This window comes from Narcine bancroftii (assembly GCF_036971445.1).
Source record: "Narcine bancroftii isolate sNarBan1 chromosome 12 unlocalized genomic scaffold, sNarBan1.hap1 SUPER_12_unloc_2, whole genome shotgun sequence".
Taxonomy (NCBI): domain Eukaryota; kingdom Metazoa; phylum Chordata; class Chondrichthyes; order Torpediniformes; family Narcinidae; genus Narcine; species Narcine bancroftii.
Window position 1 is genome coordinate 2,068,113 of NW_027211808.1, and position 6,000 is coordinate 2,074,112.

Consider the following 6,000-nt stretch of genomic DNA (forward strand, 5'->3'; position numbering starts at 1 on the left):
GCCAAGCACCCTTGTTCTCAGGCAGTTGCCACAAACCATTTCCCTTACACCGGCAGATGCAGAACCTGTTCTCTACAGCTGACCTCTCCTGTCATCTTCCCGATCACTGGCTCCACCAGTCGCCGTTCTCTCCCTTACGCCGCCTCTGACCGCGTTCTCAGCCGAACCAGCTCCATCCCGAGTCTTCCGCCGCCCACCGCTCCAGTCCCCGTACTCCCATGCTGTCTTCTCCAGCTCCCGTTATCTCCCGCTGGCCGCTTCTTACCACTTTCTTCCCCACCGGCGTAAACAGCCAGCCTTCTTCGCTGCCGGGGGCTCCAGCCTCCGTCAGCTGCTCTAGCCGTGCAGACGACATGCTGTAAGCCCAGCCCCCTATTCGCCCGGCAGTCCCCCGAACCACATTATCTCCAGCCGGCAGCTACCGCTAGCCGCTCCAGCCCCCGTTATTCCCCTCCGGCCACTCCAGATACCGTCATCTGCCTTCGCCCAGCAGTCCCCATGATATCAGCCAATCATTCTCCTGCTCCGGAAGTTGGCACAAACCATTTCACTCTCTCCGGCAGATCCACCATCCGTTACCTACCGCTGACCTCTCCTGTCACTTTCTCGACCACTGGCTCCTCCATCCGCCGATCTCTTCCTTAGGCCTCTCCTGACCCCGTTCTCAATCCACACCCGCTCCATCCCGAGTCCTCCACCACCGAACACTCCAACCCCCGTTCTCCATGCAGGCTGCTCCAGCTGCAGTTATCTCCCGCTGCGCGCTTATTATCCAGTCTTCCCCACCGCGTACAGAGCCAGCCTTCTTCCCTGCCGTCCGCTCCAGCCCCCGTCAGATGCTCTAGCCGTGCAGACGACATGCTGTAAGGCCAGCCCCCTATTCGCCAGCCAGTCGCCCCAACCACATTCTCTCCTGCCGGAAGCTCCTGCCCTTTCGTCCCAAACCTCCACCCCCACCCGCCACGGCCACAGCAGCCCCGGTTCTCCAGCGCCGACCGCTCCAGTCCCCTTCTCGTACACGGTCTGCTCCAGAATCCGTTTTCTCATGTAGGCCGCACCAACCCCTGTTCAACCATGCCGGCCGTTCCAGCACTCTCAGCTGCTCTCGCCCTGCAATCGGCATGCCCTCAGCCCAGCCCCTTCTCCTACGGAAGTTGCCCCAACCAATTTCTCTCCCTGCAGCAGATCCAGCCGCCGTTCTCCATCCATCCCCGGTTGTCTCACGCTGGTCACTCCAGCCCCGGTGCTGCTCTAGCGCTGCAGACCACATGCTGACTGCACAGCTCACTTCTTCCCCACAATTTGCCCCAAATAACTTCTCTCACGATGGCAGCTCCATCTCCCTTCTCCCCCGCCAGTTGCCCTTACCCCCTTCTCTCCCGGTGGCAGTTCCAGCTCCCGTGTACACCGCCGACCGCAGCAGACCCCTTTTAGTCTAGTTTCCGCTCTAGCCCCCGTCTTTCTACGGCGGCCACTCCAGACCGCGTTGTTCCCCGCCGGCCGTCCAGCCCTAGCTTTCTCCCGCAGGCCGCTTCTGACCCTATTCTTCCCCGCCGGCCACTCCACCTAGCGTTTCCCCTTCCTGTCGCTCGAGCCCCCTTCACCTGCTCCAGCCCAGCAGTCCCCATACTGTCCCCGTTCTCTCCCACTAGACGATCCAGCCGCCGTTATTACCCTCCGGCCACTCCAGACCCCGTCAACTGCTCTCGCCCAGCAGTCCCCAAGCTATCAGCCAAGCACCCTTGTTCTCCGGCAGTTGCCACAAACCATTTCCCTCACACCGGCAGATGCAGAACCTGTTCTCTACAGCTGACCTCTCCTGTCATCTTCCCGATCACTGGCTCCACCAGTCGCCGTTCTCTCCCTTAGGCCGCCTCTGACCGCGTTCTCAGCCGAAACCCGCTCCATCCCGAGTCCTCCGCCGCCAACCGCTCCAGTCCCCGTACTCCCATGCTGTCTTCTCCAGCTCCCGTTATCTCCCGCTGGCCGCTTCTTACCACTTTCTTCCCCACCGGCGTAAACAGCCAGCCTTCTTCGCTGCCGGGCGCTCCAGCCTCCGTCAGCTGCTCTAGCCGTGCAGACGACATGCTGTAAGCCCAGACCCCTATTCGACCTTCAGTCGCCCCAACCACATTCTCTCCCGCCGGCAGCTCCAGCCCCGTTCAGCCCCACGCATCTTCCCCCTCATGCCCCGGCGACAGCAGCCCCAGTTCTCCAGCGCCCTACGCTCCAGCTCCCTTCTCCCCCGCTAGTTGCCCCAACCCCCTTCTCTTCCGGTGGCAGCTCCAGCTCCCGTCTACACCGCCGACTGCTGACGTCCACTTTTAGTATAGTGGCCGCTCCAGACGCCGTTATTCCCCGCCAGCCACTCCAACCTGCGTTCTTCCCCGCCGGCTGCTCCATTTACCATCAGCTACTCTAGCCCTGCAGTCCCCATGCAGTTAGCCCAGTATCCTCGTCCTCCGCCAGTTGCCTCATCCAATGTCTCTACTGCTAGCAGCACCAGCCCCCGTTTTCCATCTCTGATCGTTCCCGCCCCTGTTCTCTCCCGTGGCCATTCCTGCACCTGTACCGCTCTAGCCCTTCAGACACCTTTCTGACTGCATAGCTCCCTTCTCCCCGGCCAGTTGCCCCAACCCCCTTATCTCCCGGTGGCAGCACCCGCTCCCGTCTACACCGCCGACTCCTGCAGTCCCCTTTTAGTCCAGTGGCCGCTCCAGCCCACGTTCTTCCACGCCAGGCACTCCAGACCGCGTTCTTCCCCACCGGCTACTCCAGCTCCCGTTCTCCCTCGGCAGCTACTCTTGCCCTGCATTCCCCATGCTTACATCCTAGCACCTTCTCCCCCGCCAGTCACTCCATCCACCCATCTCGCATTGCGGCAACTGAAACTCTTGACCGCCGTCCGCTCCATCTTCCGTTTAACCCGCTGTTTGTTCGTATTCCCTTTCTTGCACTCTAGCCTCTCCAGCCCCGGTTCTCCAGCGCCGATCGCTTCAGTCCCCTTCTCGTCCACGGCTGCTCCAGTCCCCTTCTTCCCGGCCAGCCGCTCCAACCCCAGTCAGCTGGTCTAGCCCTGCAGTCCCCATGCTGACCCCAAGTCCCCTTCTCCTCCGTCATTTGCGCAAACCCATTTCTCTCCCGCCGGCAGATACACTCCCCGTTCCCCAGCGTTGACCGCTCCTGTCACCTTCTGGTCAACCAGCCCCCGTTCTCTCCCATTTGCCACTCCATCTCCCGTGCTGCTCTAGCCCTGCATTCCCTATGCTCACATCTCAGCCCCTCCTCCCCCACCCCCCCCCCCGCCAGTCAACCCAACCCCCCTTCTCTTCTAGCGGCAGTTCAAACTCAGTACTTTCCCGCGGTCCGCTCGATCTCCCGTTCTCTCACGCTGTCTGCTCGTACTCCCGTTCTTACACTCTGGCAACTACAGCCCTTGTTCTCCAGCGCAGACCGCTCCAGTCCCCTTCTTGTCCTCGGGCTGCTCCAGACACCGTTCTTCCCCGCCGGCCACTTTGTCGGCCGTTCTTTCGGCCGCTACAGCCCCCGTTATCCCCTGCCAGCAGCTCTAGCCATGAAGTCTCCATGCTGACTGCCCAGCCTCATTCTCCGGCCATTTGGCTCAAATCCTTCTCTTCTGCCGATTTCTCCAGAGCCCGTACTCTCCCGACAGCCGCTCAATCCCCAGTCCTCAACCGCCAACCGCTCCAGCCCCAGTTATCTCAAGCTGGCCGCAGCAGCCCCCGTTTTCACCCGCTGGCGGCTTCTGACCCTGTTCTTCCCCGCCGGCCACTCCAGCTCACGTTCTTCCCTGGCTGTCGCTCAAGCCCCCTTCAGCTGTTCTAGCCCTGCAGTCCCCATGCTGTCAGCCCAATCCCCTTCTCCTCCGCCAGTTGTCCCAATCCTCTTCACTCAGGCAGGAAGCCTCAGCGTCTGTTCTCCGCCAATGGCCAATCCAACTTCCATTATCCCCTGCCATGCATTCCAGACCCCGTTCCCCCAAGCCTGATAATGTAGCTCTGCAAATCCCATGCTGAAAGCCTACCCAATTCTTACCCACCATTCACTCCAACCCCCTTCTTCCCTCCGGGCACCTCCAGCACGCGTTCGCCTCTGCTGGTCGCTCGAGGCCCGTTCAGCTGCTCTAGCCCTGAAGTCCCATGCTGTCAACCCAGTCCCCTTCTCCTCTGCCAGTTGTCCTAACCTCCTTCACTCCCGCCGGAAGGTTCAGCCGCTGTTCTCCACCACTATCCACTCCAACCCTCATTCTCCCCTGCCGGCCATTCCAGACCCCGTTCTCCCAAGCCTGATAATTTCGCCCTGCAAATCCCATGCTGAAAGCCCAGCTCACTTCTCATCCGCCATTCACCCCAATCCCCTTCTCTACTCCGGGCAGCTCCAGCTCCGCGTTCTTGTCCGCCGGCAACACCAATCCCCGCTCCGCCCTGCTGGCCACTCGAACCACCGTTCACCTAATCGGCAACCCTATCCCCCGTTCTTTCGGCCGCTCCAGATCCCGTTCTCCCAGGTCACCTGCTCTAGCCCTGCAGTCCGCATGCTCTTAGGCCAGCCCCCTTCTGCTCCGCCAGTTGCTCCAGCCCCCGTTATTCTCCTCCGGCCACTCCAGATATCGTCAACTGCCTTGGCCCAGCAGTCCCCATGCTATCAGCCAAGGATCCTCCTCCGCAGTTGCCACAAACCATTTCACCACCGCAGTCAGATCCAGCACCCGTTATCTACCGCTGACCTCTCCGGTCACCTTCTCGACCACTGGCTCCTCCATCCGCCGTTCTCTTCCTTAGGCCGCTTCTGACCCCGTTCTCAGTCCATACACGCTCAATCCCGAGTCCTCGACCGCCGAACACTCCAACACCCGTTCTCTCGTGCTGGCTGCTCCAGCTGCCGTTTTTCCCGTTGCCCACTTATTATCCCTTATTCCCCACAGCCGTAAGCAGCCAACCTTCTTCCCAGCCTTCCGCTCCAGCCTTCGTTAGCTGCTCTAGCCGTGCAGACGACATGCTGTAAGCCCAGCCCCCTATTCGCCCGGCAGTCCCCCGAACCACATTATCTCCAGCCGGCAGCTACCGCTAGTCGTTCCAGCCCCCGTTATTCCCCTCCGGCCACTCCAGATACCGTCATCTGCCTTCGCCCAGCAGTCCCCATGATATCAGCCAATCATTCTCCTGCTCCGGAAGTTGGCACAAACCATTTCACTCTCTCCGGCAGATCCACCATCCGTTACCTACCGCTGACCTCTCCTGTCACTTTCTCGACCACTGGCTCCTCCATCCGCCGATCTCTTCCTTAGGCCTCTCCTGACCCCGTTCTCAATCCACACCCGCTCCATCCCGAGTCCTCCACCACCGAACACTCCAACCCCCGTTCTCCATGCAGGCTGCTCCAGCTGCAGTTATCTCCCGCTGCGCGCTTATTATCCAGTCTTCCCCACCGCGTACAGAGCCAGCCTTCTTCCCTGCCGTCCGCTCCAGCCCCCGTCAGCTGCTCTAGCCGTGCAGACGACATGCTGTAAGGCCAGCCCCCTATTCGCCAGCCAGTCGCCCCAACCACATTCTCTCCTGCCGGAAGCTCCTGCCCGTTCGTCCCAAACCTCCACCCCCACCCGCCACGGCCACAGCAGCCCCGGTTCTCCAGCGCCGACCGCTCCAGTCCCCTTCTCGTACACGGTCTGCTCCAGACCCCGTTTTCTCATGTTGGCCGCACCAGCCCCAGTTCACCTATGCAGGACGTTCCAGCACTGTCAGCTGCTCTCGCCCTGCAATTGGCATGCTCTCAGCCCATCCCCCTTCTCCTCTGCAAGTTTCCTCAACTAATTTCTCTCCCGGCAGCAGTTCCAGACCCCGTTCTCCATGTTTGGTACATCCAGCCCCGTTTGTCTCACGCTGGTCACTCCAGCCCCGGTGCTGCTCCAGCGCAGCAGACCCCATGCTGACTGCACAGAACACTTCTTCCCCACCAGTTGCGCCAAATAACTTCTCTCCC